Source organism: Cupressus sempervirens, chromosome 10 (genome assembly GCF_028749045.1).
Source record: "Cupressus sempervirens isolate cs-2001-9-10 chromosome 10, ASM2874904v1, whole genome shotgun sequence".
NCBI classification, from domain to species: Eukaryota; Viridiplantae; Streptophyta; class Pinopsida; order Cupressales; family Cupressaceae; genus Cupressus; species Cupressus sempervirens.
In genome coordinates this window covers 360,865,665-360,888,919 of record NC_143127.1, presented here as the reverse complement: position 1 = coordinate 360,888,919, position 23,255 = coordinate 360,865,665, and the positions used below count along the sequence as shown (strand labels likewise).

Genomic DNA, 23,255 nt, shown 5'->3' with positions numbered 1-23,255 from the left:
ATTCTAAGCATTTTACATACCTAAGACTTTAATTGGGTGTTGTCAAATGTGGAGTTCATCAAGTTTAAGTTCAGCTAGCTTTGTCTAGAAATCCTCTTCTACTTTTTCTGGCACTAAATTATTTTCACCTCCCTCACTACCAATTGTTGGAGAAGGTCCTCCACCATCTATAGTTGTTTCTGTACCACCTTCACCCATGTCATCTACCATTTTTCAAAACAATATTGCCCTCCCTCCCTTTTTGAAGCTAGCAGCTAAAGAAGAAGGAAAATTAAATGTTTTCATTGTTATATGAAAGAGAAAACACTTCAGTGACCCCGGTGACTAAAATTTATATTCAAATATAATTCAAAATGAAAGAAATGAAATCTGAATGTACTGTGTTGTGCTTAGACTTTGGCATTCTTAATGCTTAGAACCGTGGAGGCTATGCATATAGTAGAATTTTTTATTGAAGGTAAGGAAAATGTTGTGCAACCTCAACTTGTGTTGAAGAATTCTATAGTGTACTACCACATGCGGCCCAAAAAATGAAAAGAGAACGACAACATCCAGAAAGTGCTCACTTTCTAACTAAAAGGGCAAAACAAGACCTTTATCATCCATGCATTACAATAATGATGAGACAAGGTGCAAGTCTATGATCATATAAAAGCTTAATCCTTGTCTCTAAAACAGATTATACCATAGTGAAATTGAAGAATCATAAATTTTAGAAGAGGTGATTAATAAACATGAATAAAAAATATTTTTCTTCAACAACCAACCTGGGATTGATCCACTTTTGTTCCATAACAGTGGAGCCAGCCTTTTGTTGGATAGTGGCTCAGTCGAAACCTGAACATTGCAAAATTTAATTGCATTGTGCATATAAAAGTTGAGGTTATTTATGTAAAAGGATTGGATTACAAATAATGAATTAGTCTTGTATTTAATTATTCATCACTTTTAGTGGGAACTTGTGGATTTGTATTACAAGACAAATGTATGAAAAAAGGTTACCTACGAAGCATATGTTTTGTCATCCTGTTCGTGATGTCCTAGAGAGCCCGACATGGTATTACTGCAAGTGTTACATCTGGTCAAATAAGGAAAACAAAAAAATAATGTCAGTGAAAATAGTATTAAATATATATATCTGCAATTCTAAAGAGGCCTACTATCCAAGGCTAGATGATACTTTATTATATATTTCTACTTTAGGGTAAAAAAATTCTGTCAGTTTCTAAATGACTAATAACAATTTTGTAGGTGCACAGTGAAGAGAACCAACTTTGCAGATATAGCTTGAAGACAACCAAATGTATTTCAACAAGGTCTGCAAGATCTAACCAGAGATAGATGTAGTTTAAACCAAATTAGGATTACTAGGTTTAAATATTAAATAAAGTAATTGTTAGTTGCGATAGCTATAAAAATGGAAAAAGTAGATGCATAGCGTAAAGATGGAAAGAATCAGTCGTTGCACAAACCACAAGTGAAGAAGGCATTTATTCTATCTATTAACATAAAGTAAAGAATGAGAAAAAAAAAATCTAAACATGCTGGTTAAATATATAGAGGCTATGCAGTAAGTAGATACTTTTAAAATCTGTTAACAATTCTGTTGAAATATGTATGAGGATATTGTTAGTAGAATTGTTTGTGAAATACAAAATTTATATAATTCATCCCATTACAAATTGGCATAATGTTGTTCTATGCAGTAGAGTTGTATTGTCTTCAACATATGAATTATTACAAAATTGATTGAAACAATGTAGACTTGACTATAAAAGTTTCAAGTGTATTTTTTTGAGGAGAAACAAACTATTATGTACAGAAATCACAAAAGTTGATTGTATCGAGATCTACAATAGTCAATTAACCTGCAGTTTGCAAAAAATGAGTGTGTTAATGATATTAGTTCGAATACAATTTTTAAAACTTAGAATTTTGTAAAATCGTAACTAACAAAGAAGAGAAGATATGTTCATCTTACATAGTCTGCTTTTGGTAGAATGGAAGTGATATTGTTGTTCATTGCAATTGTAAAACTGTCTTTAATTTCAAATGTTTGCAGCATGTATACAACTACTGACATTTTTTTTTTTGTAGTTTTCAAATGGTATTTTTGTTAGTTATGGTAAGTGTTGATGAAGGATTTCTTCATGCATGGTGCAGTTGACAATGTCATCTTCATTTTATATCACACATTGCAAAGAATGGTTGTAAGCAAAGCTTCAAACTTTCTCACATGCAATGCAATGCACATTTTTGGTTGTTGAAGATAGTGGCAATGATCATGCCTGTTGGCATTGGGTGCAAAACAACTAGTATAGTGGTAATTATGAATTTTTTGGTTTTAAATTGCCAATGACCTGAAATTTGAATCAAAATTTAAGTGTGAATTTCAGTGTTTACTTTAAATGTAATTGTAATTGTTTTTAAAAGATGATATGGTTTTGTTGCTTACCTGTGTATTTGAGGACACAGTTTTTTGTAAAGCAATTTTTGTAGATGCATCATTGAGAGCGTCAATGAAAGTGGACAGTGCTATTTTAATGTTATTTGTTCCTTTTGGTCCACTTCGTACAACATTCTTCAATAGGAGGAATAGTGTTTGTGTGGATGTAACAATTTCTTGTACTTTTGCATAAGCTTGAGCATGGAATTCAAGAACTGTAACCTACAAATTTAAGAATTTTGTTTGTTAGTGTAAAAAGGAATTGTGATATAACAGAAAACATAATTCATTATTTGATGAATGAGTTCCATAACTTACAATTGTTGCGTTTGATGTAGAGTTTCCATCTTTTACATTTAGTTGATACTTTTTTGGTGTATGTTTGTGTGCTGCGACTAAAATGCCCAATGTACCAATTAAGTAGTTAGTTTGTGAGTCTATAAGTTTACTTACTGTTGTGTCAGGCATAAGTTTTTGTTACTTGCAGACTCTGTCGATTGTTTCAATTGATGTTTGTGCAATGAATTGAAGGCAATAATCAGCATCACCTCTTTCATACTGTGTTTTTTGTTTTAGTGCAAAATCGTTTATATGGACACTTGCTCCAGGCAAAAGGTGGTGGATAAACTTATCAATCAGTTGATTGGTGATGTTTGATGTTATTGTCATTTGGCCTTCACTATCCATGAGGTCAACATGTACTATTGGTGCTTTTGCTAGGCTTGTTGGATCTTTTGCATAGGCAGGACCGTAAGTCACAAGGACATCACCTTCAAAATAAATTGCAGATTATACTGTACAAATGTCCATAATGGTGGATTTTTTTTTTCTCCCATCTTCAGCCTATGACAAGATGGGATTATTTATTTTATATAATGCATTAATATATAAACTTGTGTCAACAAATTTTTAAGTCTACAATAATCGTTACCTTCTTTCTAATTGTCTACCAGTACGGTTGTTGTCATCTTGCAAAGAGTTTTCTTGTTCATTTGATGATATGAATAGAGATCTATGCAATTTGTTGAAAATAAATATGCAAAGGAAGTGAATATTGTAAAAATCATATGGAAAAGCTATAAAATATGTAATTGGAAAAGAATTATGCGAATACCTTTTTGTTGCAGTTGCCAGTTTGTTGGCTAAGGTGTCTATATCCAACATTTTCTTTTTTGAAGCCTTCATTATGAACAATATAATTGGTATATTGTTGTGTTGAAATAGTTGTTAGTACATGAGATAATGATTTAATTTATTTTATCAAACTAAAATGAATTATGTAATATGTTTTCAATAAATTGTTTACAAAAATTATTTATATATAATAATTTTGTACAACATTATGAAATGATTAAGCATGTAGGGAAGAGATGGATGTTTTGCAAGTTAGAAGTGGAGGCATAAAGATATTGAAAAATGGTCTGACCAATACGTATCTAGGACAATGAATTTTGCAGATTGTTGATTGATATTGTAAATCCAAAATTGATCAATTAAAGTACCTGCATATGTTGTTCGCTTGTTAGTAAGCAAAGACGAGTTGTATTGTTGCATAAGGGCATCAAACATTTGTTGTTTTTTTATAAATTGTAACATGTCAATATTGAAGTCTCCAGTGATTATGACTTTGTAGTTTACTGGTAAGTTCGTAAAAATATTTTCTATAAGACTGAATATATCATTGATGGGTGCACCTAGTGCAATGCAAACATTTGTGATTCGCATATTATTGGTCATATGTAAAATATCAATTGTTAAAGATTCTATAAATTGTGTTGAGAAAGTGTTGGTATTTAAGACAGTGGTGGTTTTCGAAGAATAAGTCAATAGGCCATGAATAGCTACTAAAGAATAGCAATTATAGATTCCATCAAGTAAGTGGACATGCTCATGTGTCTTGTTTCTTGTTTCTTGAAAACAAAGAATGGTTCCTTTTAGTAAGTCATGGTCATGGATAATTTCTTGTGTGTGCAATGCAAAGCTTCAAGTATTCAAAGAGCATATGGTGAAATGATCAATTGGTATTAGGGAAAGACTATATTCAAGTTTTCATTCTGCGAGATTTTGTAGATGATGCATTTCATTTTCCACTTTATGTGATATTTTAAAGTTTTGATGTTGTAGTTTGTGTGACAAATACAATCTTTCAATATTTGTTATATGAGATAGAGCAATGTAGGTTAGACCATGTTGATAGACTTTGCTAGGATCAAAAGCAAGTGTATTCATTGTTAAGCCTTGTGCTCTATGTATAGTGTTTGCAAATGCTAGTTGAACAGGGAATTATTTTTGAGTAACAATTTTTATAGATGTTTTTACTCTTCTAGCTATTTTTATTATTGGTGTCCAAAAATAAAAAATTGAACTTGTGTAAAATCTTTGCATTGTTTTGCAATGTGAGGTACCAATTTGAGAGTCATTAAATTGAATCCAAATAATAACTTCTTCTTCAGTTGTATGCATTTGAAAGATTCCATCAGCACCGTTGACTAGTCCATCATGTGTATCTAGGTTGCTAGCAATTAACTCAAATAAAATTCCTGGCTTTAAGTAAAGTACAATAGGTAGTAATGATTTATCAATTTGGTACTAGTTATTGTCAATTTGAAAGTCTTTTTGATCAATAGCTTCAAAGACATAAAGCTGAGTAGGTAAGAAGTCTAACAATCTTCTGTTGTGTTCATCAATAGCTAAATTTCTGTGGAACAAGTATGGCAATTTGGATTGTTAGGAGAAGTATTGTAGCATGTCATGTTCAAATATGAAATGTTTTCATCATTTTGTTTTCCAATTCTTGTATGGTTTAGAACATATATGAAATGTTCATTTGTTTGTCTGACAACAGTATGAAATTCAAAGGTTAGTACATTTTGAAGCCAAAATGTGTATGGTATTTTGTCATCATTAATTGTTGGCTCTTCAAATATCCAGTTATCACACACAGGTTGTGCTTGGTAGAAGTCACCACAAAATATAAGGTTAACATTTCTAAATGGTTGCATTGCTATATGTTTGATTTGGCTAAGCCTTCTGTCAATATTGTATAATATTCTAGAACCAGTTAGGGAGACTTCATCAATAAGCAATACTTGGAGTTGATCTAATTTCTTGCTTAGATTGTCAACTGTGTTTGAGTCCAAAGGTAACATCTTTGAAGATGTACATGGAAGGTGGAAAATAGAATGTGTAGTGATGCCACCTGCATTAGAAGCAGCTTTCCTTGTGGAGGCAACACTAATACCTTTAGGCTTGAATGGGTTACTATCTAGTAATTTATCATAGATTTGAATCATGGCTTGAAAGAGAACCTTTATTGTGAACATTTTGTCTGTGCCAACACCTCCTGTCAAGAACAAATATAGTGGTTTGTCTTGTGCAAGTCTCTTTGTCATCAAAACATCTTTTACTATTGATTGTTGCTCTTCATTCAATTGTCTTCGTAAGCTAAAATATTTGTCATTCGTAAGCAAGAATGAATGTGTTTTTTCTTTGAACAATGAGAAGCTAGCAATATGCATTTTTTTTTTGTTGTTTGCATGTTTAATGCTAGTTATGATGTCATATTTCTTAGTTTCATTTTGTTTGTTAGTTTTTGCATGTTCACTTTCAAGGTCTATTGTTGGGTTGTTATCTTTGATGGTTTCTTTTGTAGCAAGGTCAATGCCACCCCAACTGTTATGTATTTTTGAGGTAAACATTTTTTCTATATTTTCTAGATGTTTTTTGTTTTCACTAAATGTCACACTCCATGTTTGATGGCCTAGTAACAATAATTTTTCGTTGTTTCTGAAAGGGACATAAAGCATAAGTTTTTCTCTACAATAATTCTCATGATCAATGTGTTCATTGTATCTTATGTATCATATGATATATGGATTTTCTCTTTTTTTAGTCTTTGATGGGTTGCATGTGTAGAAAGTTGTATATTCAGCTAATGATAAATGATATAAATCTTTTGACCATTGTATGTACTTATCTACTGCAAAGGCATACATGATCTTCTTAGAATCATCTTTTTCTTTTGCTAAAAACTTTGGACTTTTCAACATAAGAATTATATTTTCAGGTGGTGAATTGTTGATGAAAATTGTTTTTCTTGAACTCTTGTGTAAGGGCAATGAGAGTGCAATATGAATTGCTTGTCAACTAGACATTTTTTGATAGTTAAGCAATGCATTTCCTAGTTTACGTATGAAGTAAATATTTTCACTGTAAGCATAAGTACATTGTTTTCATATTTGGTAGAATGCAAGTGTCAATGTTCGATATTGCTTTGTCACGTATGAACTATAGTACGATACAACGACATACACATCTAATATAAATTGTGTGTCTGTATTTGCATACCATAATGTTGGTACTTTTCTAGAAAATGCATTTATCCATATATCACCTGGCTTGCATTTAAGCAATACAACTCTTCGTGTCAATGTTGCTTGCAACATGTCAATGTACTATGCCTCTTCAAGATCAAATTCTTCTAGGAATTCATCAAATGTAACATCCTTTGTATAGTGTTATTTTATAATTGTTTGAAAACAAAAATAGCTTTATCCTTCATCATAGGATCACCATTTAATAAAGGCTCTAATATTGTTATTTTTCTCATCAAAGGCAAAGGAAAGCTAAATCGACAAGTAGATGTTTTGTATTTTTTGCATGTCCTTGTATGATGGTGTGTTTTCATTTTGACAAGATTTTGATCTAATAACATAGACTTACATGAGATGTATTTATCAATAAAGTTTTCAATGTCAATGTTTTTGCATTGTCCAAATAAAGGTGCATCTTTTATCCATAGCATGAAGTGTACATGTTCATTTCCTCGATTTTGGAATTTTGTAACAAAGAAATAGTTGAAGACTTTGTCAAAATGTTCATCATTTTTTAACATCATTTTTCTAAATACATTGATCCTATAATTGAAATAACGATTACAAAGTATTGGATTTTTCTTAATTTCAAAATCAAAACCTTAATCTTATAAAGATTCATTTCTTGTATGTTTTTGTGTGTTTGATATATGTTGCAATGCTTTACATAGTGGTTCCCACAAATGCTTAGCACTTGTTAGTGTTACGAAAAAAGTTGGAGGCCCTAGTTGTCGTATCATTGCAAAAATATTTTTTCTTGTGTTTTCTAAGTAATTTGGAGATGTTCGTATACTTTTTAGTGAAATTTCAATTTTATTTCTAAGTTGGTAGTGTTGCAAACATCCTTTGCACATAATTTATCACCTTTCAGTTCAACTTTTCTTATACAGAGCCATACTAGTGATGATATTTGATGGATAATTATTTTTATAGCTTTGAAAAAAATATTTGCTATATGTGTTGAAAATTCATTGTCTCTATGCATGAGCTCCCACTTCACTCTTTTTAGATAGGTAAAACATTTATTTATTTATTTTGCTCGTGAAAATTCATAAAAAATTGTTGAAAAATTCATTTCTTCACCATAAGTGTCTTGAAAGATTACCTAGTGGTTTAAAACCTTCTGAACATGCAATTTCAATTATCGGTATATCAAGATCTTTGATTGAATGTAATTCATTGAACCATTGTATAAGCGATTCAGTTATAGGCTCTTGCTCATGCTTAGATGTACCATCATACATATCTATGTCAGTATCTATCTCATTATTTGTGCAAATTTGTTGCTATTTCATTGTAAAAAGAGCTTCCCAATCCTTATTTATTGAAATTTTTTCTTTCATATACAATGGTTTTCTTGACAATATTGTTAATGCATTTATTACATGGGCAGTCTTACATTTCCTTGAGCATATGCATTGTCGTACCATAGCTTATGTTTTATTTTGACTACAATTGTTTGTGTCTCATCTATGTGTCTAGGCAATGCTTGTTGTACTCTATCAAAGTCAACAGAAACATCGATTATTGTACCATTCAATCCATATTGTGCTCCTTTGTATCCCAATTGCCTAATTTGTGCAAAAGTAATACACAACGATACAAGCCTTTCTTCAAGGCTAGTCAATCCATGGACAATATTTATTCTTTTATTGCGTCTTATGTTCCATGGTGTAGCAAAGATAGGGACTTTTCCAAGCATAATGACATTCTTACATTTTTTGCAAATCAATTGGCTTGTCGTAATTTTTTTCTTATTTGTTTCAATAGAGAGCAAAGAGAAAGCATAAGCAAGTGCATTGTTTATTTTGTAAATATCTTTTTGGAAGCATAACATTTTACATAGTGTGCATGCTTTAGGAAGTGTATCACTGATTTCTCATAGATATTGCATAACAAACTTGCTATTTAAATTGTTTACTTCATTTGCATGTCCATGAGTTGTTGACTAATTTGCTATTTTTGGTTTGCAAAATACAAATCTTGTCCTTGATTTTGACCATGTTTTTGGCCTATTTTGCATATTCTTAGTATGAATTTGTTCATCATTGCATATGTTTGTTGAAGATATTTCTTTATTACGTATTGTTGCTTTTAGATTTCTTAATGAATGATGAAGACTTAAACTTTTCAAATTCATAGTTGTATTTTTTTTAGATGTTGAGCTTTGCTCAAAGCAAGGTATTGTCATGTTCGTTCGAAATGAAGTTTCATTTTTAATTGAATTGTGTTTGTTGTTTTCCATTTGGAAAGTAAATTATTTACTTTGTTGGAGTGGTTCATAATGATAACGCCTTGAACTATTTTTGAAACATATTAAGTTAATGTTTTTTGTTGGTTCTGTGCAATTGCAATACACTTGAAAATTAGGTAGAGGAGTTGGTTGCTATACATATATACAAATATGAAATATATATGCCAAAGCAAGCAAAATTCAGATCCTTCTACATTGCTCTCAATATATGAATTTCCAATTTTGGAAATTAATATTCGTATTTGTGACATAAATTCATTTGTTAAGGTTGTAGATTGGCGATACATATTGAAGCAATGCATTGCAAATGTATTTTTCACTATCAGTCCATTGGCTAATGACTATGCTATGAATAGCCGCAATGCAATTGCATTAAATGTATTATCAACTAAGAATGTTACAGCAGCAAACATGCTTTCATCGTGAGTAGTAGCAAATGCAGGGAATCGTTGGAGATCAAATGGCAACTTTTTGTGAACTTATATTCCACATATTTGTTATATTACAAGGTAAAACTGGAAGTTGTTGTTGCATAGTTTGCATTGTATTATATGTCATCAGCTTTGAGAATATAGGTTCATAGTGCCCGACCAATGGATTACCATCATGGAAAAGAATTGATATTGTAAAATGAGGTGCATTTTTATTGAAGTGCAAGTATAGTTTTTTTCATGTCAATGACCAAATGCATATGGGTATGTTTAACCAAAGAGATAGCTAATGAACACAAAAGGTGTCTCCCCAAAGGCCAGATTCACCAAGAATGTTGACTTCAATTATCAATAAATTCATTCTTCAAAAGTATATTTCCTTATCACTTACTCTATGCAAATCCTAGAGGATTGAAAGGTGCAACTCGTGTTGTGTAGTGCCTACCCTCGTTCACATCTTTTTTGGACATATTGTTGTTGTTGTTATCAGACTATGATGGGCTAGTTTTATGATAATGGATTAGTGGTATTTTTTTGACACCATTAGACATTATGTTATGGATTCAGTGGTTATGCGATGAGATCATTTAGACTTTACATTTCATGCATACATGATGATCATTATATTGTTTTCAGTTATTATTGATGATTAGATGGATGGTTTATTATCTTATGTGTTTTATTATGGATACTTACCCCATACTTGCATGTGTATGGTGTGCGTGTTTTCTTATTGTATGGCGTTTCTGATGTGGTTAAAGAAGGGAGTCGTAGTCACCTGCTTAGTCAGGATCTACACGATGCACCACTTCCTGCCATTGTCTGTTTAGCTTATAATTATATATATTGTATGTACATGCATGGTTTTTCTGCAGGTTGCAAGTACCGGGTATCGACTTCCCTGAATTGCCAAGATGAGCGTACCCTATTATACTATCTCAATGATAAGAGAAGGGAGATAAATTCTCAAGTCCAAATCCCAAACCTTTAAGCCAATTGTCCTAGTGAGGTAGGACAAGTATCTGAATATTTTACCCACTGAATGTGTCGAATGACATAATTCATGATTTTTAACTCTTTAGACTGATTTTGTGTGATTTGCTCTATGTTGGGTTTTCATAATTTATTTTGGAGGTCTATGGTGAATTTTCTATCAATTAAGTCTTAATAAATAGATTTAATTAATACATTAATTATTTGAGAAAATTAATATAAAATATCATGTTATTTGATATTTTGATTATAATTAATTAAATGAGAATTAATTGAAGAAAAAGAATTAAATAAAAGAAAATTAGAAATTAAAATTAATAATAATAATAAAATAATAATAAAGTAATAAATAAATAATAATAATAAAAGTTATAAAAATTAAAATGAAAGTTATATATATTTAAAGAGAAATTATATAAAAAGTGAATTGGAGTTATAAGTTGGCATGAGAATTAACGCACTTTTCTATTTTTCATGTGTCAACAACACGGGGGTTAGTGCATCAATTAAGCACATGGTGTCTACAACCCTATGGCTCATCTAGAAGGTTGGAAAAGACCCATGCTTAGTTGGTGACACCTTCTAACTGTTTCTAGAAGTATTCTAGATGTTTCCTGAGAGCTCTTTATATTCAGGCATTCCTAGAGGCTTAGACATAGTGTTTGGAGTGCAATTGGAGCATTGGAGGACTCGAGAACTCTGAAGAAGGGAGGAGCTTGCTCTGCGGATTTTTTGAGGAAGAGCGATTTAGCATCAGAATCCGGGTAGATTCTTGTGATTTTACTTATGCTATTTCCACATCATGCATTCCCTGTCTTCTTCGTGTCTTCCATATGTCTTCTGAGGAATTTCATATTTCTATTGTATGCATTCTCAATATGGGTGGTTTAATTTATATGAGAATTTTATATGCATAAATCTGAAAAGAACACGGGGCTAGGGTTTAAATTTGTAGCCAAACAATCATTAGATGATTTATTGGATAAATTTTGAGACCAAATAGTTTATATGAAAATTCTGAAAATTGAGATCTTTAAATAAATTATGTATATGCTCATTATAAAATATACAAGTTTATAATTTTCGCATCTGCATACATACATACATACACACACACACACACACACACACACACACACACACACACACACACACACACACACACACACACACACATATATATATGCTGTGATATTTGATTCTACAAATACATATAAATACACACACACACACACACACACACACACACACACATATATGTATGTATATACATGTATATATATATGTGTGTGTATATATATATACATTGGATAATCGTACTTTATAATCGCAGTGAAAATATATATAAAAATCGCATTGCGATTTGTATGAGATTAACGTTTGAAAAAAAAATGTTATTGATATATATATATATAGGGGTGGACAGACTCTTTTCCCCCACCCCTGCCAACATTATTATGACCACTGTGGTATCGCAGGGTACTGCGAGATCGCAATGTACTTATAGTCGGTAGAGTACCTGCGACCTGCAGCATACCTACGATCCGCAGGTCGTACATGTGCCGACGGTACTTACATCCCGTGCGGCTTGAGTTTCTTTTTAAAATGGACATTGTTAAATGATGTTTCATATGTTATTTGAATATGAATTTCGGCTTTTCAATGTTGCATTGTTAGTAAATTATTAAATGTTATTTTGTATGTATGTATGTATGTATGTATGTGTGTGTGTGTGTGTGTGTATATATATATATATATATATATATATATATATATATATATATATATATATATATATATATATATATATATATACATTATTAATAATAAATAATTGATATATTAATTGATGTTTGGAATTTAAAGAGAAATTCTTTAATAACAAGATATTTTATAATGGTGAGCAATATAGATTCAATATAATCTTTGAATTGGAAAAGATGAATATGAAAGAATTTCAAATATTATTTTGAAAATGATGGGGGTCTAAATGGGAATATAAGAGACATTTAGAACATTTAGAAAATTGAGTCTAATGGTTTTTGGGAAGAAACTTTTATCTACCAATACAAAAACATGGGTTAGGTTAAACGTGAAGTTTCTCCACGTGATAATTAAATTGGGAAACGTAAACTGAGACTTTTGCATTTAAATTTAAGTTGTAAATTTAGCAAAACTAAAATATGTGTTTGCATTGTTTATTCTTTATGCTATTGTTTTGAGTTTTGGGTTGACTAGTGTTGACCAGTTATAGGACGTCTACCAGAGGCTTGGGAGTTATGTGATTGTGATGACATGATGATGTTTTAATCTTGATCTTTATAAACCCAACCATGGTTATGTGATGGAATGCTCTATGTATTGGATGTGATTACTGATTGTTGTAGTTGAGATTCTTATGTATGCGACACTTGACTTAACCATTATTTTTGGTCATCGATCAGTTATCCTTGGTTATTTTCTAGTCGCTATGATGGGACTATATTGTGGATTTATTCTTGATGATGTCATGATGTGACAGGTTTGACTCAACCATTTTTGGAGTCTTCAATCAGTATGATTGAGATATATTTTGGTTATTGAGAACCATTGGATACTTTGATTATCAGTGATACTTCAGTTGCCAATAGAGAGCTGTTGTGTTCATGATTTTCTATGAATGTTTGCTCATGGAGATTTGATGCTTTTATGCATATTTGATGATTTTATTATGCATTATCTTTTGTGATTTTGAGATTTATGATTCCATGAGCTTAGGGTAGGATATCTGCATGTAGTGATGGGAAGTGGCTTGCAATGGGGGTCGGGGCCCTAAGAGGTTGCCAGGGTAACTCATTGTAAGTTGGATTAATAAGTGATAACATTCACACCTAATACTAACTGAATGAACCTAAAAAGATATGTTTTTTGTTCTCGCCCATGCCTTGAGTGCTTGTATAGGCTAGGATGGGAGTAGAGAGAACGCATGGTTGCGACCTTGCATTCTGTAGTATGTCTCATCAGTATGAGAGGATACTAGTGGCCGTATGAGATTAGTATGGACCCGTGGAGTTTAGCTAACTGCCAAGGTAATTTGTACGTGATAAATGTGATGACACTTTCCCACTTGCATAGTAGGTTCCTACATGTCATTGTGTGCCTCTGGGATTAGATGTCAATTTTGTGTTTGGAACCTTTGAGTTAGTATACTTTTAGGATTCCTGAACTTATAGAGATTTGTGCTATGTGATTTTGGATAGCCTGTTTCGGACTTGAGATTATCTCCTCACCATGGTGGGAGTGGACCACTTAGGTACCACGCGGTCGGGTGGTAGTGTATTTTCCACTCTTATCATTTGAGATTCATTGAGACATCATGGCTGATGCGTCCTTCGTGATGGTGGATATGTATCCTTTCATTGATGATTAGCATATGTTAGATGATGTTATCTTATGCTTATATTTGCATGTTAGATTACTTTCTACATATGATGTTGTATATGTTAGGAGTGGCATTCCTTCTATGTTAGTACCGATGATCTCTTCAGTGATTTGGAATGTTACGCACGGAGGGATGGCTAGGATCCACGATGGTCTAATGATGCTATTAACGGTTGGGAGGAACCGTGCACTTAGTTTATTATGTTTGATATTTATGATGGATGCATATGTCTTCTATGATGATGTATCATGTGTATCATGTGATTATCTTTACTTTGATGTATCATGGATTAGAATAGGATGATGTACCATAATTCACGTATGTATATTCTTTTGAGCTTGTTATACCCTGTGGCATGTATAGTGGATGATTGAGTATTTCAAATGTAATGTATGAACATTGTACTTATCATGGATTCATGTATGTTAGATGTTTCTAGATATAATCCAATGTTAAGGGATCTTAAAGAATGTAATCTATTATGTATGTTATGTTTATTTTTAGATGGACATTGCTATTGCTTCCGTTATTGTGCATAAGTTATATGCGGTATTTACTTTCATGTTAACAAAAAAAATGCTACCAAACTTAGTGAAATTCTAGGTTGATTCTTTGGATCCCTTGGCAGGGCATTACATGTTGAGACGAGTTTAAAGCCATGACACAACCACTGTCAAGACAATCCAAGAAATAGTTAACAAGACCATTGCGGAGCTCAACAAATGTATAACGAGAATGGAGCAAGACTTCTAATGTATTAAACAAGCAGTCACCAACATTGAAGTTAAATGAATTTATTTGAAAGCAATGAACATTGTCAAGAGCATTGTTGATTGATATGTTTTGTAATTTGTCATTAGATTTATATGCTTCTACTGTAATCGGATTTTTTGATTCGTCTCCTAATTTACTTGAATCAGTACGAAGTGTATTACTCATTTCATATATGAAGCAAAAAATGCACCAGTAATAGAAGTAGTTTCTTGAGATTTGTATTCAATATTTTCATAGAACTATAATATGGATATGTGACATAAATAGGCAACAATAGTTTGATATTTGTAACAGAACAATTTTGTGCAATACTTAGATTTGTGTAACAACAAATACTACCAATTATAACTAACCTTCAACAGTTCAGAAGAAGGATTCCTTCAATGTAGTACACGTTCTCAAGTTCTTAGAACACAACAGAAAATGAAGAATGCCATATTAAATGAAACAATTAACAATGTAACACTTGGTAAATAACAATATGTTTTTATAATCAAATTTTGAGAAAATGTAAAGAGCTTATGAATAAATTTAGTCATAATAGTTAATCATATCCTATTTTTTGGTTGTCTAATATTTAATCTCTTATAACCTATGGAAACCGTTCCCAGATTCAATACAACTTTGCTCTCAGTACACTTTCATAACAAAGAAAATAACCATCTCACAGATATAGGTAGCAAATATATGGTCAATTTAAAATACTGAAAATGATTACAAGTATGCAATTTTCTTCGAAGCCTCTTGTTATTTGGCATTACTTTTTAGCATTTTAAAATACCATTTCTGTGTTATACTTCTATTTTTTAGAATTTTTAAATATGGTGTCTGTGTTATACTACTATGCCAAACATAGCCTATTCTTAAAAACTATTTTTTCATATTCATCCAATTGAGTTGCCTCAAGAAAGAATTTTAGAAAATAGAGGCAATTTAAAAAGGAACGGATACTACGTAGTTGATAGAGGCAAACAACAGATTCCTACGTGGTTAATTGATTTCCTATTCTTAAACTATTTTGTCATATTCACCCAATTGAGTTGCATGAAGAAACAATTTCAGAGAAGAGAGGCAATTTAAGAAGCAAGAGATAACATGTAGTTGATAGAGGCAAACAATAGATTTCTACATGGTTAATTGATTTGAATGTTTTCAATCAATTATATTAAACGATTTTGTTTTTGATATTGTAAAAGAAGAAAACTATGTTAATGTTACAATTAATGACTCCAAATAATTATGCAAAGAACAAATATTAGTGTGAACAAAGAAAGGAATTTGGAAATTCAAATTGTAAGATTTAATTGGAGGGCTACTTCAGGAAGTGTTCATCAAAGCTTAGATAGAAAATTATGTTCAGTTGTTTTATATATAGTTATTTTAATACATATTCTTCAATTTAAAACACATATTTCAGGTGACCTATAATTTGATATACATTTATTCAATTGAATTTGGAAAAGAAAATAATTCGAGGACAACATTTGAGAAAAACATAATGGATTGGAGGAATAAAATAAGATTTAATTCGTAATACCTGCTATGCTTGTGGAATGTTCTTTGTAAATATAGAGATTCTAGCACTGTTTTTTTACCGTGGAAAAAAAAGGCACACGAAAGTAGTAACCTGTAAAAGAGAAAAAAAAATTGTTATAGACAACATAAGGGTTATGGAATTACAAAAAAAGCAACCATTTACTGCTGATCATTGTAGAGCTACAAAGAGCAGACATTTTTGAACTAGGTTTTTGGAAAATATGTAAAGTAATAGATAAAGAATCTTTTCCAATCTAAATGACTGTTTATAAATATCACGTAACTTCAAATGAAAGATAACCTTTGAACTTAACAAACTTCAATTTTTATCAGTGGAAGTAGTATAATCATCCAGTTTGATACCCCAATAGAGAGAAAGGACTGCAATAAGGGGTCTAAATAGCTATTCTACAAGTTATCACAAAATAGAACACTTTGACTACTTCTCAACTTATCAAGAAATATAATGACAAATTGTTGCATTATTGAATCCTGATTTCTCTAACCATTCTTAGCTCTATAATATATTTGGTTAAAAAGATAGAAGACAATTGCAAGGTTGTGAAGCCTCGCCCTACTGATGGGCTTCTCTTATGGTTGATTGAGTAATTCACAGTTGATTTAAAATTTATGTTGTGGGCAATTTCAGCATGTTGTTTCTTATTTCAGACTTTAAATGTTTCAAATAAGAAATAACATGTCAACTCTATTAAGTTTTAGGGTCAATGTGTTTGAATGAAAGAGCAATAAACCGAATTGAAAAGAAAGAAACAAAAATTGGATAATGAAGTAGAAAACTATAGGTTTATAGTGGTTTAACAAATTAGTTCATCCATTTTTGACGCAAGACAATATCTTTATTCACTTTTGAGAGATACAATATAACTAATACACTGTGCATTCATTTTAAATCTAGTAATGCTTACAATCAAACTTTAATTCAAATTAGTTTGCTTTTAAATTTAAATAATCACCTATCATAACTAATGCAAACTTTACACAATTCAGCAATTGAAAACTGAGTAGGGAGAAATTAGGGATCTAAATTTCCCTTGTACTTATTATCAGTTTTTAGATTATGCCATACTCAATTCGGAGACCAATTCCTACTCCTCATAACATAAACAAAGTTGAAAAGACTAAAACTGAGAAATCCAAAGAAAGAATAATTAATTTGACTGTGTGTGTGTGTAGCCACCATACATCCTTAGACAATTATAGGTCCTCCCACCAAGACGACTCCATTTAGCATCATTATATCAATCATGCCAGCTAATTCCTCTTCATGGAGAAGTTGTTTAACAAGTTGGTTAATCCACAACATTACTTGGAGGGCATAGTTGTGATAAGAGAATGATCCAAGTAACAATCACTGACATATTAAATCCTAATTTCTCTATGCATTGTTAGCTATGTGACAGATTTAGTAAAAAGAAAGAAGATAATTAAAATATTTGTTCTATTTTTTATAGTAAAGAAATATTAATTCAATATTGACCTTTCAACTAAATAAAATATAAGTAAAACCCATGAAAACACAGGCAAAAACTGTACTCGTTAACTCTTTACAAACAATAAAATTTTGTAAACTCCTTAGATAAATACATTTCTAGCACATAAAGCCTATACAAACAAAATGTTAGTAGATAAAATGCATTGGAATAATAGAATCGGTAGCTGAAAATGCATGATGAGCATCATCTATATCAGCCAAGCTCCATGTTCTTTGTCTTCTCATAGAAGATGCTAAATCATCACTAAATCCCAATTGAGACATGCATGTTCATGACATTTAGATGAATCTAAAATCAGATTTGTAGTATCTTCATCATCCTCAACCCTCAACATCTATGAGAGGGGGAAGCATAGAACTGATAACTTGTTTGGGGTTTGCCAATATGGATGACAAACATTTGGGTTATGTTCAAATTGGTATAGACAGGTAATCGGTAGATAACATTAGAATGTTGGTGGTGGATACAATACAAAATGCAAAGGCAAGGCACACTGGATTACCTTTGGGGATGGCAGAGGCTGGGTAATTGTTATATAGGCATGTTATGAAGTATAATCTTAACAATCCAAGCTGGTTCAACAAGGATCGGTTTGTTCTTAGTGCAGGACACAAATGTCTTCAAAAACTACATATGTCTACACCTTGCTAGATTTGAATATGTTCAGATAGAAGATTTAAAAATATTATGCAAGTTAGGTGGCTGAACACTTGGTCATCTACTGGATCAGATTCTAAAGATGCTCATATTTATTATACCCCATTTTTGAAATAAGCTAGATGGGTCATACATATTGAAAGCACAGAAGCTTCCATATACTTTTGAAATAAGCTAGATGGGTCATACATATTGAAAGCACATAAGCTTCCATATACTGAGTTATCTACAAAACCCAAGAATAGATCAACTGACACAGTAGACTATAAAACAAAATTTAATTTAATCCTCCAAAAAATCAATTCTGCCAAATCTATTTACATATAATAAAATCTTTTAGAAGATACTTGAATGAGGATTCATGAAATTCTCATATGCTAAACTTGTGCGACAGTCAACAATCTGTTTCTAATGTACCACTAAATTTGCACGACATCAATAGCAAACAAAAACATTCTTTGAGTTCTGACTAGGCACCTAAAGATAGCCCAATTACAAGTTTGGATTACAAGTATGTGTGAATGAGAATGAGTTCACTGTTGTTCTGAGGATTTCTAGGCATTCACCTAACTCAATTGTATTTTGTTTAGATATGCCATTGTTGAAGATTGGCCATTGTTGAGTTGTACAATATCTTTCTTTCCAACACAGTAATGAGGTACACTACTGAAAAGAGTTGTTTTAGGTCATGTTCAGATATAAGACTTTAAAATATTATAAAATAATTGTTGCTGTAGAGGCTATGACTGGTCTACTAGGACAAGGAGTTGCAAATGCAGTGGGTTTTGCAGTTACAGAGAAACATCTAGCAGTATGTTCTTACAAGCCAGATACAATGGTTATTGATCACTGGACATTTTGCATGATGGGTGATGGATGTGCAATGGAGGGAATATCAAATTAGGCAGCTTCCTTGGCAAGACACTGGAAACTTAATAAGCTCACTTTAATATATGATGATAACCATAATACAATTGATAGAGATACTTCAAAGCTCTTGATTGGAATACTATTGCAGTTGATAACATACGCGAAGACATGGATTCCTTTCGTAGATCACTTCTTGCTGCTTATGCTCAAACTGAAAAGCCTACATTTATCAAGTTCAAAACTCTCATTCGAAGGTTGTTTAAGAAGGAGGGAACAACCAAAGCTCATCATGGAATATTTGATGACGAAGATGTTGATAAAATGAGGGAAAAAAAGTGCATTGGGAAGATAGAAAGCAATTTTATGTAATTCCAATGGTATATAGAGACATGTAGAAGCAAGCAGAGCATGGAAAAAAATTACAAGAAGAATGGAATGCAACATTTCAGAAATACAAACAAAAATATCCTTTGGAAGCAAAGGAATTCGAAAATCTTCTTTAGGGTAGCATACCTCATGACTGGGATATAATTCAATTTGGTAGATCTACGTTTCTGACAAGACTTAAAATTGGAGTAATTTAGACAATCGACATCAATAAGCTAAGTTGCAGGTCTATTAACTAGTACAAGGTCATTAATCAAACAATTTTTTACTCGAGTTATTCTCATGGGTCACAAAAACTAAATTATGAAGACTGCTATCATGAAATGCAAGTGGAAGCCCTCTTTCTATCAAGGCTATTTGAGCTCTTGATAATTCAATTTTCTATGTTCAAATTTCAATTCGTGTTGATTTGAATGATAGAAATATTATGGAGCCTCTATGAATTTATTTTTTAAAGCACTACAGGTGTTTCAATCCCACAATCAGGGTCTATCAGAGCTCTATGTGATAATCAGATTCATTGCGTACGCATGTTTTCATGCATCGAGGAAGCCCATCAACATTGCAAAGGGGGTGTTCAAAAGTGGGTGGAAGCCCGTTGATGGAAGTACTAGAACTGTCAGGTTGCAGGAGATCACATGTTGGCCCTCTATTGTAGCCATTGTTAGCAATTGGTTTGGCAACGGAAAGAGAGGCCTCAACATGGGCATCTAGAATGCTCACACATCAATAGGAAATATATGTGGCTCCCTTATTATTGTAGCTCTTTTGCAATATGGATGGGGATGGTCTTTTTTTCTTCCTCGAATTCTAATAGTAGTAGTAGGCATTGTGGTGTATTTGTTTTTGGTTGTGAACCTTTATGATGTTGTGGATGGGGTTTGTTTTGAGAGGATAAGTTTTGAAGACCAGAGTCTTCTCAAATGTGGGGAAGCTAGATTGTTAAAGGAAACACTGCCTCCAATAGAAATTCACAGAGGCCCGATAAAAATCTTAGTTGAACTATCCAAAACAAGAACTTATAAGGATAGCGTGAATGGGGGAACTGATCCATCGAAAGTAGACATCCATGGTGGTAGTGTCGATGTAAAACATGAAATAGAAGAATTCACAGTGGAAATTGAGGAAGAGGGGCTTCTTCGGTCTTGTGTGACTGCCCAAATGCATTCAACTATTACTAATACCATTGGCTTTATTGAAGTGTGGATGATTCCTAGTGTCGCATCCTATGCATTATATCTTTTCTTCTCAAAGCTTGTGGCTTATACATTTTTATATTGGGTACTTTTTTACATTAAACATTCAGGTAGAGCTAACCTTGTAGGACTCGGTGCCCAATTTAACCTTTCTTGTATTCAGGAAATAGTCTACTCAATTGTTCATAATTCAAGGATGTTGTAAGTTATTGTAATCTTGATAGCTTTCTAAAAATAATATTAGATAAAAAATTATTGCTTGAGTGCACTTTTAGATTAACTTTGATAGTTTGAATTTTCTTTTCTAATGACCTCAACCATAACCATACTGCAACTATTGTGAACATAATAGAAACCTGAGACTAATGAAATTTTTGAAATCCCAAACCTCTAGCAAAAATTTAACTTTCAAACTACCGTAAAACCTAGCAAACACTCCAAATTAGAAAAGTGCAAATATAATCAAAACACCTCGAATCTAAAACTTTAAAGTTCTCACAAATAGATGAGTATTTAACTTCTTATGTCAAACTAATTTAAAAAGGAATATGAAATCTGCAGTATGGTTCCACTTATGAATTCTAGGAAGTATGCAGAACACAAGAACTTTTTATGATTTATGGTTTCCCAGTCAAGCCAAAGAAATTTCGAAGACTCCAAGTAGAGAATGTCGTGCATATTATGAAAAGTGTTTGAATCTAATTTCCAACTCCATTCCTGGTCTAATAGGAGGAAGTGGAGAACTTGCAAGCTCAAATAAGGTCTTCTTAAAGGAGATGCAAAATTGAAAAGAAAGACTAATTTTTTTGGCATAATAAGACAAAAACATAAAACTCTAGAAACACTTTAAAAAATGAAAAGCAATAAAAAATATAATTAACATAAAACCTCAAGCAGTGAGCTAACATTACGCTTGAGTTTAGCAACAAGTGACATCAATAATTCCATCTGCTGCCATCGACTGCAACACCACCTCTTCTCTGTCACATGAACCCTAAAACACTGTATTTTAACCACAAAGCCGAAAAAAGCCCTAACATCAGCAAGCAGTAACTTGAGGGTTCAAAATCTGTGGGGAGCAAATTCACACAAGAACAAGAATAATAATATTAGTAATAACTGTGTGTTTTTTTATTATTAAAAGTGTGTTTTGATGGAGGTCTCGTACAGACTATTCAACAATCTCATCGATTAAAGCAAGTGAAGAGGAAAAGAGAGATGAATGGGCTCTAAATTTGGCGGGGAAAATTTAGGTGAAACCCATCAAATTAATCAAGTGGTGGAGGTGTTGTTTTAGCAGGAGATGTTTGGATAGAGAAAAATGCAAGTTTCAAATTAAGAGATTAATTTGGAGAATTGGTCTTTGTCTAGTAAAAACACTTTACACAAAGACCTTCACACAGTTAGACCCAAAAATGAAATACATGAGCAATTATTCATAGGAGGAAACACATTTGGTTATCCAAAAATATAAATGAACAATTTAGTGCTTCAGGTGGAAATGAATACAAGTACAGAAACATTAATCTTTTGCACAAGGTTTGCATTTAAACCCTCATACCTGGTATCGTTGTACAGATGTTGTTCTTTGAATCCAAAAAAGCTTTATACGAAGATTGGGCTTCTATCCTGATGGTTCTAGGGCCTGGAAGAAATGACAACTGTAGAGAGCAAAAATAAAGCATTCATCATGGGAAAACAAGAAAAATACATTATTCACAACATGGTTACCAGAACGCAATAGAAACTGAAATGTTACATACAAACAATCTCTGACAATATTGTTACTTGCAAAACCAAAAACAAGTAATGGATAGCAGAATAAAAAATGACATGTTACAAAGCAACAATGAACAAAGGTATTTAAAGATTTTTGAAAGGTAAACACTGATAGATTGCAACATATTGATGACAGATGAAAAAATTTCAGGAATGGCCAATTTCTCGGATGCACGATGCAACAGTAAACATATGGTACCCAAAACAAAATGCATTTAAGATTATAGCTTAATTAGGAGATCGGTAACTGTAGTGTTGCATCCCACACTGGACACAAACCATCTCGGATTCTTCCATAAAAAGATCTGTCCATGCATTTTAAAATGAATTTGTAGATGTGTGGTTTTCTATAGCATTTCTTGTATGAAAAAGTCTGAAGTCACAAAACAAAATGCATCTAAGATTACAGTTTAATAAGGAGATCATTGAAGTATTCTCGAAGAAAGTCTGCACTCGCACATGTGAATGTACAAACATGATGGTACACCTCAACAAAATACATTTAAGACTAGATTTTAGTTGAATGAATGTGGTCTCTTCCATTTAAATCACTTTACTTTTAATAGATGGGTAAACATTAATAATAATCAATTTTCAATGCCAAATTTTTAGGAATGGCTAAAC

At 32.0% G+C, this 23,255-nt stretch overlaps 1 long non-coding RNA gene and 2 pseudogenes across 2 annotated transcripts; 2 read left to right on the top strand and 1 right to left on the bottom strand.

Moving 5' to 3' along the window:
- Positions 1 to 774: 774 nt before the first annotated feature.
- Positions 775 to 23,085, bottom strand: LOC149534137 (uncharacterized). Of its 2 annotated transcripts, XR_016357970.1 has the most exons (5): positions 22,880 to 23,085; positions 22,414 to 22,513; positions 16,230 to 16,319; positions 1,003 to 1,078; positions 775 to 837 (listed from the first exon to the last, which is right to left on the bottom strand). It is a non-coding gene; the product is annotated as an uncharacterized LOC149534137 (long non-coding RNA). The 2 variants fall into 2 exon arrangements; XR_016357971.1 differs by lacking the exons at positions 775 to 837; positions 1,003 to 1,078 and having other exon boundaries at positions 16,196 to 16,319.
- LOC149534138 (transketolase-2, chloroplastic pseudogene) lies at positions 18,079 to 21,640 on the top strand (annotated as a pseudogene).
- Positions 20,095 to 21,057, top strand: LOC149534139 (putative glycerol-3-phosphate transporter 5; annotated as a pseudogene).
- Positions 23,086 to 23,255: the final 170 nt, after the last annotated feature.